The 11,505-nt window shown below is 40.5% G+C and overlaps 8 non-coding genes across 8 annotated transcripts; all 8 read left to right on the forward strand.

Annotated features, from left to right (window-relative positions):
- The first annotated feature begins 93 nt into the window (after positions 1–93).
- LOC131734741 (5S ribosomal RNA) lies at positions 94–212 on the forward strand. The gene has a single exon (XR_009327078.1). It is a non-coding gene; the product is annotated as a 5S ribosomal RNA (ribosomal RNA).
- An 893-nt stretch (positions 213–1,105) lies between these two features.
- LOC131734756 (U1 spliceosomal RNA) lies at positions 1,106–1,269 on the forward strand. Its single transcript, XR_009327093.1, has one exon. It is a non-coding gene; the product is annotated as a U1 spliceosomal RNA (small nuclear RNA).
- A 1,719-nt stretch (positions 1,270–2,988) lies between these two features.
- LOC131734744 (5S ribosomal RNA) lies at positions 2,989–3,107 on the forward strand. Its single transcript, XR_009327081.1, has one exon. It is a non-coding gene; the product is annotated as a 5S ribosomal RNA (ribosomal RNA).
- An 893-nt stretch (positions 3,108–4,000) lies between these two features.
- Positions 4,001–4,164, forward strand: LOC131734757 (U1 spliceosomal RNA). The gene has a single exon (XR_009327094.1). It is a non-coding gene; the product is annotated as a U1 spliceosomal RNA (small nuclear RNA).
- A 1,723-nt stretch (positions 4,165–5,887) lies between these two features.
- On the forward strand, positions 5,888–6,006 carry LOC131734742 (5S ribosomal RNA). The gene has a single exon (XR_009327079.1). It is a non-coding gene; the product is annotated as a 5S ribosomal RNA (ribosomal RNA).
- Positions 6,007–6,899: 893 nt separating this feature from the next.
- On the forward strand, positions 6,900–7,063 carry LOC131734759 (U1 spliceosomal RNA). Its single transcript, XR_009327096.1, has one exon. It is a non-coding gene; the product is annotated as a U1 spliceosomal RNA (small nuclear RNA).
- Positions 7,064–8,785: 1,722 nt separating this feature from the next.
- LOC131734743 (5S ribosomal RNA) lies at positions 8,786–8,904 on the forward strand. The gene has a single exon (XR_009327080.1). It is a non-coding gene; the product is annotated as a 5S ribosomal RNA (ribosomal RNA).
- An 893-nt stretch (positions 8,905–9,797) lies between these two features.
- LOC131734760 (U1 spliceosomal RNA) lies at positions 9,798–9,961 on the forward strand. The gene has a single exon (XR_009327097.1). It is a non-coding gene; the product is annotated as a U1 spliceosomal RNA (small nuclear RNA).
- Positions 9,962–11,505: the final 1,544 nt, after the last annotated feature.

The raw sequence follows: 11,505 nt of genomic DNA on the forward strand, positions 1-11,505 counted from the left end.
AAATTAGAGATCTGGAAATCCCTCCCCCAACCTGTCATTGCATGAATGATATTAACTTAATACTATGAAAGAGATAAACCAAGACTGTCGTTCGCTTACGGCCATACCACCTTGAGAACGCCCGATCTCGTCTGATCTCGGAAGCTAAGCAAGGTCGGGCCTGGTTAGTACTTGGATGGGAGACCGCCTGGGAATACCAGGTGCTGTAAGCTTTTCTTTCTGCAGCTTGACAGGGGGCGCTATTTCCCTTGTTATTTATGTTACTAACCTGGAAGCTGTAAGTCTAAACATCGTTTTCTTTTTTTTGTTTTTTTATTGTCCCATTCCACACACGAACAAGTATTGTATCAGCCTTTACTGGTTTTGAAAACTGAGTTAGGACAGAAAGGGTTATCGTATTATATTCTAAGCCGAAACTACCAGTAGCGGTCCGATACAAACAAATGTGAACAGGGTTAAGACAAAAGTACTGACGAGTTTTGCTAGTTATGGTTAGTTTAATTAATTAAAAAAAGAAATAAAAGTTGATGAAGTACTTTTTATTATAGTAACAGAACGAGACATGTTTTAAAGCCACAAACTGCGTGTTTAGATTATTGTGCCAAACAAGAGAACAAAACGAGCATATCAACCAAGAACGGATTTAGTGACCCGTTCATTCGTTCGAGTTTATTTATATTATGTGTGACCTTAACAAATGTTTGACCAATGTTTTGCTTGCTTTCTTTTTGAAAGTCGTACATTTGTTACATTTTTTTTTATTTCGTTTACGCAGACGTGTATACAGACCCGTCGCTTCTTTTGCGGAACATCTCACATGCTGCTGCACGAATGACGTCGTCCTGTGTAAATCCTGGCATCTTGTCCTCCAATGATAAAGGCGCATGCAAATATATACCGAGAGGCATTACGGGAATGCAATTTATAAATACTTATACTGAAAACTGAAGGAACCCATTACACCCAACAGACTGGAAAGTGCGATATGATAACAATGAAAATGTTATATTAGGAAAAGAGTGTTTCTTTAAATTGCAGATGTAGGCACCGTTTCTTTGAAAAATGTCTCTTGTGGACGGGTGACGACTCGCAATGTGTACAACTCATACTTACCTGGCAGGGGAGATACCATGATCATGAAGGTGGTTCACCCAGGGCGAGGCTCGGCCATTGCACTCCGGCTGTGCTGACCCCTGCGAATTCCCCAAATGCGGGAATCTCGACTGCATAATTTCTGGTAGTGGGGGACTGCGTTCGCGCTCTCCCCTGAAACTATGGTCAAAGACAGAAACAAACACGAACCCGTCGGAGGAAGGAACTCACTCACTAGTTGTTCAACAACTCTCCGGCAGGCGGCTTCGTCACACAGGGAGTCAGGTTTTCTTTAAAAGGAGCTCAATGTTTTTAGCTTTCTGACTGTCAAATAAATAGCTACGTGGTTCCTGCACATCTATTTCCATGTTTCGTTATTTTTTATTGACAAGACTAAAAGTAAAGACTCAGCAGTGTCTGTATCAAAGTTTTTATTTTTATTTTAAATAATTGGAAATCATTTTCGAGCTTATCAGTTTTATTTATTTAGTTGATGTTTTTTATTCAGATAAACTGTGCATCACAACTGCTGCTGCTGCTGCTGCTGCAGAGTCACTTACAATAGGACCTGGGTTTTACATCTCATTTGAAGGAAGGAGCACAAGGAGGTTAAGGGACTTGCTCAGGGACAGGGTCACACACAATGAGCCAGTGGCTGAGCTGGGATTGAACCAGGAACCTCCCGGTAACAAGAGCTTTTCTTTAACCACCTGACCACTAAGCCCCTTAAATCATATCTTGGCAGACAAACACTTTAATTAGACAACATAAAACCACATACAAGCAGATTTACAAGCAGGGCTGCAATCGCGTTCGCGCTCTCCCCTGATGTTATAGTCAAAGTTAAAAACACAGGTATTGAAAGCAATTAGCGATTATCTATATATCTCCAGCAGGTGGCTCTGTCAGACTGGGAATGAGATTTTGTTTTTTCTTTCGGAGCGTATAATGTTCTAGAAAGTACCAAAGTGTTTTATGTACATGTATTGTGAAGTGTTTCATCTTGAGAAGACAAAGTAACGAGTCAGCGGCACGTGTATCAAAGTTACAAAGTTGCTAATATTAAAGAAGACGAGGTTCAGCGGTACAGTTGTTTTTTTAAAACATAGTGTTTCAGTTCTGTACAGACGTTCTATGTCGTTATCCGTTATTGATTCAGCTTTATTTAGATGATTGCCTTTACCTTGTTTTAATTTCCCGTTCCTCTGAGATACGAATCTACCAGCTTTACATCTTTTTTTTTTTTTTTTTAACGTATTCTCATTTTGTTGATCATTAATGCACATTTCTGTACTGTGGGTGTTGTCGAGCGATTGAAAACGAGACATTTTGTGTTTGAATTGAAAGTGATGGTCTCGAGGAGTCGAACAGGTCACAATAAGCCTTCATCCATGTATCATGTAACCACATGTATGCTGTCTCTAACTGGAGGAGAGGGACCCTTGCCGTACTGCTCAGCCTAAAGAACCACACGAGTTGTTTGAAAGGGGGATTTATTTTGTAGAATAAACATCAAATTGGTTTCAGGGCATACAGTCCTCCAACGGCAACACAGCTCAGTAGTACAGCTGAGATCCATTACAACACTGCTGCAGATTCAAACTAAAAGAGGGTAATATACAAAATGGATGCCTTTGAGAACTTAACACTTTCAATGCCAACGTGTGGCTACTACTTTGTGAACATACAATTTCGCAAGAATCTAATGGCACTTTTAATGCTGCTATATACACACACAGACACACGGACACACGGGCCCGCACACGTGGAGCCCAGAGCTGCTTAAATGTTAACGTTTGTGACAAATTAGAGATCTGGAAATCCCTCCCCCAACCTGTCATTGCATGAATGATATTAACTTAATACTATGAAAGAGATAAACCAAGACTGTCGTTCGCTTACGGCCATACCACCTTGAGAACGCCCGATCTCGTCTGATCTCGGAAGCTAAGCAAGGTCGGGCCTGGTTAGTACTTGGATGGGAAACCGCCTGGGAATACCAGGTGCTGTAAGCTTTTCTTTCTGCAGCTTGACAGGGGGCGCTATTTCCCTTGTTATTTATGTTACTAACCTGGAAGCTGTAAGTCTAAACATCGTTTTCTTTTTTTTGTTTTTTTATTGTCCCATTCCACACACGAACAAGTATTGTATCAGCCTTTACTGGTTTTGAAAACTGAGTTAGGACAGAAAGGGTTATCGTATTATATTCTAAGCCGAAACTACCAGTAGCGGTCCGATACAAACAAATGTGAACAGGGTTAAGACAAAAGTACTGACGAGTTTTGCTAGTTATGGTTAGTTTAATTAATTAAAAAAAGAAATAAAAGTTGATGAAGTACTTTTTATTATAGTAACAGAACGAGACATGTTTTAAAGCCACAAACTGCGTGTTTAGATTATTGTGCCAAACAAGAGAACAAAACGAGCATATCAACCAAGAACGGATTTAGTGACCCGTTCATTCGTTCGAGTTTATTTATATTATGTGTGACCTTAACAAATGTTTGACCAATGTTTTGCTTGCTTTCTTTTTGAAAGTCGTACATTTGTTACATTTTTTTTTATTTCGTTTACGCAGACGTGTATACAGACCCGTCGCTTCTTTTGCGGAACATCTCACATGCTGCTGCACGAATGACGTCGTCCTGTGTAAATCCTGGCATCTTGTCCTCCAATGATAAAGGCGCATGCAAATATATACCGAGAGGCATTACGGGAATGCAATTTATAAATACTTATACTGAAAACTGAAGGAACCCATTACACCCAACAGACTGGAAAGTGCGATATGATAACAATGAAAATGTTATATTAGGAAAAGAGTGTTTCTTTAAATTGCAGATGTAGGCACCGTTTCTTTGAAAAATGTCTCTTGTGGACGGGTGACGACTCGCAATGTGTACAACTCATACTTACCTGGCAGGGGAGATACCATGATCATGAAGGTGGTTCACCCAGGGCGAGGCTCGGCCATTGCACTCCGGCTGTGCTGACCCCTGCGAATTCCCCAAATGCGGGAATCTCGACTGCATAATTTCTGGTAGTGGGGGACTGCGTTCGCGCTCTCCCCTGAAACTATGGTCAAAGACAGAAACAAACACGAACCCGTCGGAGGAAGGAACTCACTCACTAGTTGTTCAACAACTCTCCGGCAGGCGGCTTCGTCACACAGGGAGTCAGGTTTTCTTTAAAAGGAGCTCAATGTTTTTAGCTTTCTGACTGTCAAATAAATAGCTACGTGGTTCCTGCACATCTATTTCCATGTTTCGTTATTTTTTATTGACAAGACTAAAAGTAAAGACTCAGCAGTGTCTGTATCAAAGTTTTTATTTTTATTTTAAATAATTGGAAATCATTTTCGAGCTTATCAGTTTTATTTATTTAGTTGATGTTTTTTATTCAGATAAACTGTGCATCACAACTGCTGCTGCTGCTGCTGCTGCTGCAGAGTCACTTACAATAGGACCTGGGTTTTACATCTCATTTGAAGGAAGGAGCACAAGGAGGTTAAGGGACTTGCTCAGGGACAGGGTCACACACAATGAGCCAGTGGCTGAGCTGGGATTGAACCAGGAACCTCCCGGTAACAAGAGCTTTTCTTTAACCACCTGACCACTAAGCCCCTTAAATCATATCTTGGCAGACAAACACTTTAATTAGACAACATAAAACCACATACAAGCAGATTTACAAGCAGGGCTGCAATCGCGTTCGCGCTCTCCCCTGATGTTATAGTCAAAGTTAAAAACACAGGTATTGAAAGCAATTAGCGATTATCTATATATCTCCAGCAGGTGGCTCTGTCAGACTGGGAATGAGATTTTGTTTTTTCTTTCGGAGCGTATAATGTTCTAGAAAGTACCAAAGTGTTTTATGTACATGTATTGTGAAGTGTTTCATCTTGAGAAGACAAAGTAACGAGTCAGCGGCACGTGTATCAAAGTTACAAAGTTGCTAATATTAAAGAAGACGAGGTTCAGCGGTACAGTTGTTTTTTTAAAACATAGTGTTTCAGTTCTGTACAGACGTTCTATGTCGTTATCCGTTATTGATTCAGCTTTATTTAGATGATTGCCTTTACCTTGTTTTAATTTCCCGTTCCTCTGAGATACGAATCTACCAGCTTTACATCTTTTTTTTTTTTTTTTTTAACGTATTCTCATTTTGTTGATCATTAATGCACATTTCTGTACTGTGGGTGTTGTCGAGCGATTGAAAACGAGACATTTTGTGTTTGAATTGAAAGTGATGGTCTCGAGGAGTCGAACAGGTCACAATAAGCCTTCATCCATGTATCATGTAACCACATGTATGCTGTCTCTAACTGGAGGAGAGGGACCCTTGCCGTACTGCTCAGCCTAAAGAACCACACGAGTTGTTTGAAAGGGGGATTTATTTTGTAGAATAAACATCAAATTGGTTTCAGGGCATACAGTCCTCCAACGGCAACACAGCTCAGTAGTACAGCTGAGATCCATTACAACACTGCTGCAGATTCAAACTAAAAGAGGGTAATATACAAAATGGATGCCTTTGAGAACTTAACACTTTCAATGCCAACGTGTGGCTACTACTTTGTGAACATACAATTTCGCAAGAATCTAATGGCACTTTTAATGCTGCTATATACACACACAGACACACGGACACACGGGCCCGCACACGTGGAGCCCAGAGCTGCTTAAATGTTAACGTTTGTGACAAATTAGAGATCTGGAAATCCCTCCCCCAACCTGTCATTGCATGAATGATATTAACTTAATACTATGAAAGAGATAAACCAAGACTGTCGTTCGCTTACGGCCATACCACCTTGAGAACGCCCGATCTCGTCTGATCTCGGAAGCTAAGCAAGGTCGGGCCTGGTTAGTACTTGGATGGGAGACCGCCTGGGAATACCAGGTGCTGTAAGCTTTTCTTTCTGCAGCTTGACAGGGGGCGCTATTTCCCTTGTTATTTATGTTACTAACCTGGAAGCTGTAAGTCTAAACATCGTTTTCTTTTTTTTGTTTTTTTATTGTCCCATTCCACACACGAACAAGTATTGTATCAGCCTTTACTGGTTTTGAAAACTGAGTTAGGACAGAAAGGGTTATCGTATTATATTCTAAGCCGAAACTACCAGTAGCGGTCCGATACAAACAAATGTGAACAGGGTTAAGACAAAAGTACTGACGAGTTTTGCTAGTTATGGTTAGTTTAATTAATTAAAAAAAGAAATAAAAGTTGATGAAGTACTTTTTATTATAGTAACAGAACGAGACATGTTTTAAAGCCACAAACTGCGTGTTTAGATTATTGTGCCAAACAAGAGAACAAAACGAGCATATCAACCAAGAACGGATTTAGTGACCCGTTCATTCGTTCGAGTTTATTTATATTATGTGTGACCTTAACAAATGTTTGACCAATGTTTTGCTTGCTTTCTTTTTGAAAGTCGTACATTTGTTACATTTTTTTTTATTTCGTTTACGCAGACGTGTATACAGACCCGTCGCTTCTTTTGCGGAACATCTCACATGCTGCTGCACGAATGACGTCGTCCTGTGTAAATCCTGGCATCTTGTCCTCCAATGATAAAGGCGCATGCAAATATATACCGAGAGGCATTACGGGAATGCAATTTATAAATACTTATACTGAAAACTGAAGGAACCCATTACACCCAACAGACTGGAAAGTGCGATATGATAACAATGAAAATGTTATATTAGGAAAAGAGTGTTTCTTTAAATTGCAGATGTAGGCACCGTTTCTTTGAAAAATGTCTCTTGTGGACGGGTGACGACTCGCAATGTGTACAACTCATACTTACCTGGCAGGGGAGATACCATGATCATGAAGGTGGTTCACCCAGGGCGAGGCTCGGCCATTGCACTCCGGCTGTGCTGACCCCTGCGAATTCCCCAAATGCGGGAATCTCGACTGCATAATTTCTGGTAGTGGGGGACTGCGTTCGCGCTCTCCCCTGAAACTATGGTCAAAGACAGAAACAAACACGAACCCGTCGGAGGAAGGAACTCACTCACTAGTTGTTCAACAACTCTCCGGCAGGCGGCTTCGTCACACAGGGAGTCAGGTTTTCTTTAAAAGGAGCTCAATGTTTTTAGCTTTCTGACTGTCAAATAAATAGCTACGTGGTTCCTGCACATCTATTTCCATGTTTCGTTATTTTTTATTGACAAGACTAAAAGTAAAGACTCAGCAGTGTCTGTATCAAAGTTTTTATTTTTATTTTAAATAATTGGAAATCATTTTCGAGCTTATCAGTTTTATTTATTTAGTTGATGTTTTTTATTCAGATAAACTGTGCATCACAACTGCTGCTGCTGCTGCTGCTGCTGCAGAGTCACTTACAATAGGACCTGGGTTTTACATCTCATTTGAAGGAAGGAGCACAAGGAGGTTAAGGGACTTGCTCAGGGACAGGGTCACACACAATGAGCCAGTGGCTGAGCTGGGATTGAACCAGGAACCTCCCGGTAACAAGAGCTTTTCTTTAACCACCTGACCACTAAGCCCCTTAAATCATATCTTGGCAGACAAACACTTTAATTAGACAACATAAAACCACATACAAGCAGATTTACAAGCAGGGCTGCAATCGCGTTCGCGCTCTCCCCTGATGTTATAGTCAAAGTTAAAAACACAGGTATTGAAAGCAATTAGCGATTATCTATATATCTCCAGCAGGTGGCTCTGTCAGACTGGGAATGAGATTTTGTTTTTTCTTTCGGAGCGTATAATGTTCTAGAAAGTACCAAAGTGTTTTATGTACATGTATTGTGAAGTGTTTCATCTTGAGAAGACAAAGTAACGAGTCAGCGGCACGTGTATCAAAGTTACAAAGTTGCTAATATTAAAGAAGACGAGGTTCAGCGGTACAGTTGTTTTTTTAAAACATAGTGTTTCAGTTCTGTACAGACGTTCTATGTCGTTATCCGTTATTGATTCAGCTTTATTTAGATGATTGCCTTTACCTTGTTTTAATTTCCCGTTCCTCTGAGATACGAATCTACCAGCTTTACATCTTTTTTTTTTTTTTTTTAACGTATTCTCATTTTGTTGATCATTAATGCACATTTCTGTACTGTGGGTGTTGTCGAGCGATTGAAAACGAGACATTTTGTGTTTGAATTGAAAGTGATGGTCTCGAGGAGTCGAACAGGTCACAATAAGCCTTCATCCATGTATCATGTAACCACATGTATGCTGTCTCTAACTGGAGGAGAGGGACCCTTGCCGTACTGCTCAGCCTAAAGAACCACACGAGTTGTTTGAAAGGGGGATTTATTTTGTAGAATAAACATCAAATTGGTTTCAGGGCATACAGTCCTCCAACGGCAACACAGCTCAGTAGTACAGCTGAGATCCATTACAACACTGCTGCAGATTCAAACTAAAAGAGGGTAATATACAAAATGGATGCCTTTGAGAACTTAACACTTTCAATGCCAACGTGTGGCTACTACTTTGTGAACATACAATTTCGCAAGAATCTAATGGCACTTTTAATGCTGCTATATACACACACAGACACACGGACACACGGGCCCGCACACGTGGAGCCCAGAGCTGCTTAAATGTTAACGTTTGTGACAAATTAGAGATCTGGAAATCCCTCCCCCAACCTGTCATTGCATGAATGATATTAACTTAATACTATGAAAGAGATAAACCAAGACTGTCGTTCGCTTACGGCCATACCACCTTGAGAACGCCCGATCTCGTCTGATCTCGGAAGCTAAGCAAGGTCGGGCCTGGTTAGTACTTGGATGGGAGACCGCCTGGGAATACCAGGTGCTGTAAGCTTTTCTTTCTGCAGCTTGACAGGGGGCGCTATTTCCCTTGTTATTTATGTTACTAACCTGGAAGCTGTAAGTCTAAACATCGTTTTCTTTTTTTTGTTTTTTTATTGTCCCATTCCACACACGAACAAGTATTGTATCAGCCTTTACTGGTTTTGAAAACTGAGTTAGGACAGAAAGGGTTATCGTATTATATTCTAAGCCGAAACTACCAGTAGCGGTCCGATACAAACAAATGTGAACAGGGTTAAGACAAAAGTACTGACGAGTTTTGCTAGTTATGGTTAGTTTAATTAATTAAAAAAAGAAATAAAAGTTGATGAAGTACTTTTTATTATAGTAACAGAACGAGACATGTTTTAAAGCCACAAACTGCGTGTTTAGATTATTGTGCCAAACAAGAGAACAAAACGAGCATATCAACCAAGAACGGATTTAGTGACCCGTTCATTCGTTCGAGTTTATTTATATTATGTGTGACCTTAACAAATGTTTGACCAATGTTTTGCTTGCTTTCTTTTTGAAAGTCGTACATTTGTTACATTTTTTTTTATTTCGTTTACGCAGACGTGTATACAGACCCGTCGCTTCTTTTGCGGAACATCTCACATGCTGCTGCACGAATGACGTCGTCCTGTGTAAATCCTGGCATCTTGTCCTCCAATGATAAAGGCGCATGCAAATATATACCGAGAGGCATTACGGGAATGCAATTTATAAATACTTATACTGAAAACTGAAGGAACCCATTACACCCAACAGACTGGAAAGTGCGATATGATAACAATGAAAATGTTATATTAGGAAAAGAGTGTTTCTTTAAATTGCAGATGTAGGCACCGTTTCTTTGAAAAATGTCTCTTGTGGACGGGTGACGACTCGCAATGTGTACAACTCATACTTACCTGGCAGGGGAGATACCATGATCATGAAGGTGGTTCACCCAGGGCGAGGCTCGGCCATTGCACTCCGGCTGTGCTGACCCCTGCGAATTCCCCAAATGCGGGAATCTCGACTGCATAATTTCTGGTAGTGGGGGACTGCGTTCGCGCTCTCCCCTGAAACTATGGTCAAAGACAGAAACAAACACGAACCCGTCGGAGGAAGGAACTCACTCACTAGTTGTTCAACAACTCTCCGGCAGGCGGCTTCGTCACACAGGGAGTCAGGTTTTCTTTAAAAGGAGCTCAATGTTTTTAGCTTTCTGACTGTCAAATAAATAGCTACGTGGTTCCTGCACATCTATTTCCATGTTTCGTTATTTTTTATTGACAAGACTAAAAGTAAAGACTCAGCAGTGTCTGTATCAAAGTTTTTATTTTTATTTTAAATAATTGGAAATCATTTTCGAGCTTATCAGTTTTATTTATTTAGTTGATGTTTTTTATTCAGATAAACTGTGCATCACAACTGCTGCTGCTGCTGCTGCTGCTGCTGCTGAGAGTCACTTACAATAGGACCTGGGTTTTACATCTCATTTGAAGGAAGGAGCACAAGGAGGTTAAGGGACTTGCTCAGGGACAGGGTCACACACAATGAGCCAGTGGCTGAGCTGGGATTGAACCAGGAACCTCCCGGTAACAAGAGCTTTTCTTTAACCACCTGACCACTAAGCCCCTTAAATCATATCTTGGCAGACAAACACTTTAATTAGACAACATAAAACCACATACAAGCAGATTTACAAGCAGGGCTGCAATCGCGTTCGCGCTCTCCCCTGATGTTATAGTCAAAGTTAAAAACACAGGTATTGAAAGCAATTAGCGATTATCTATATATCTCCAGCAGGTGGCTCTGTCAGACTGGGAATGAGATTTTGTTTTTTCTTTCGGAGCGTATAATGTTCTAGAAAGTACCAAAGTGTTTTATGTACATGTATTGTGAAGTGTTTCATCTTGAGAAGACAAAGTAACGAGTCAGCGGCACGTGTATCAAAGTTACAAAGTTGCTAATATTAAAGAAGACGAGGTTCAGCGGTACAGTTGTTTTTTTAAAACATAGTGTTTCAGTTCTGTACAGACGTTCTATGTCGTTATCCGTTATTGATTCAGCTTTATTTAGATGATTGCCTTTACCTTGTTTTAATTTCCCGTTCCTCTGAGATACGAATCTACCAGCTTTACATCTTTTTTTTTTTTTTTTTTAACGTATTCTCATTTTGTTGATCATTAATGCACATTTCTGTACTGTGGGTGTTGTCGAGCGATTGAAAACGAGACATTTTGTGTTTGAATTGAAAGTGATGGTCTCGAGGAGTCGAACAGGTCACAATAAGCCTTCATCCATGTATCATGTAACCACATGTATGCTGTCTCTAACTGGAGGAGAGGGACCCTTGCCGTACTGCTCAGCCTAAAGAACCACACGAGTTGTTTGAAAGGGGGATTTATTTTGTAGAATAAACATCAAATTGGTTTCAGGGCATACAGTCCTCCAACGGCAACACAGCTCAGTAGTACAGCTGAGATCCATTACAACACTGCTGCAGATTCAAACTAAAAGAGGGTAATATACAAAATGGATGCCTTTGAGAACTTAACACTTTCAATGCCAACGTGTGGCTACTACTTTGTGAACATACAATTTCGCAAGAATCTAATGGCAC

The sequence above is a fragment of the Acipenser ruthenus genome, unplaced genomic scaffold (assembly GCF_902713425.1).
Source record: "Acipenser ruthenus unplaced genomic scaffold, fAciRut3.2 maternal haplotype, whole genome shotgun sequence".
NCBI lineage: Eukaryota > Metazoa > Chordata > Actinopteri > Acipenseriformes > Acipenseridae > Acipenser > Acipenser ruthenus.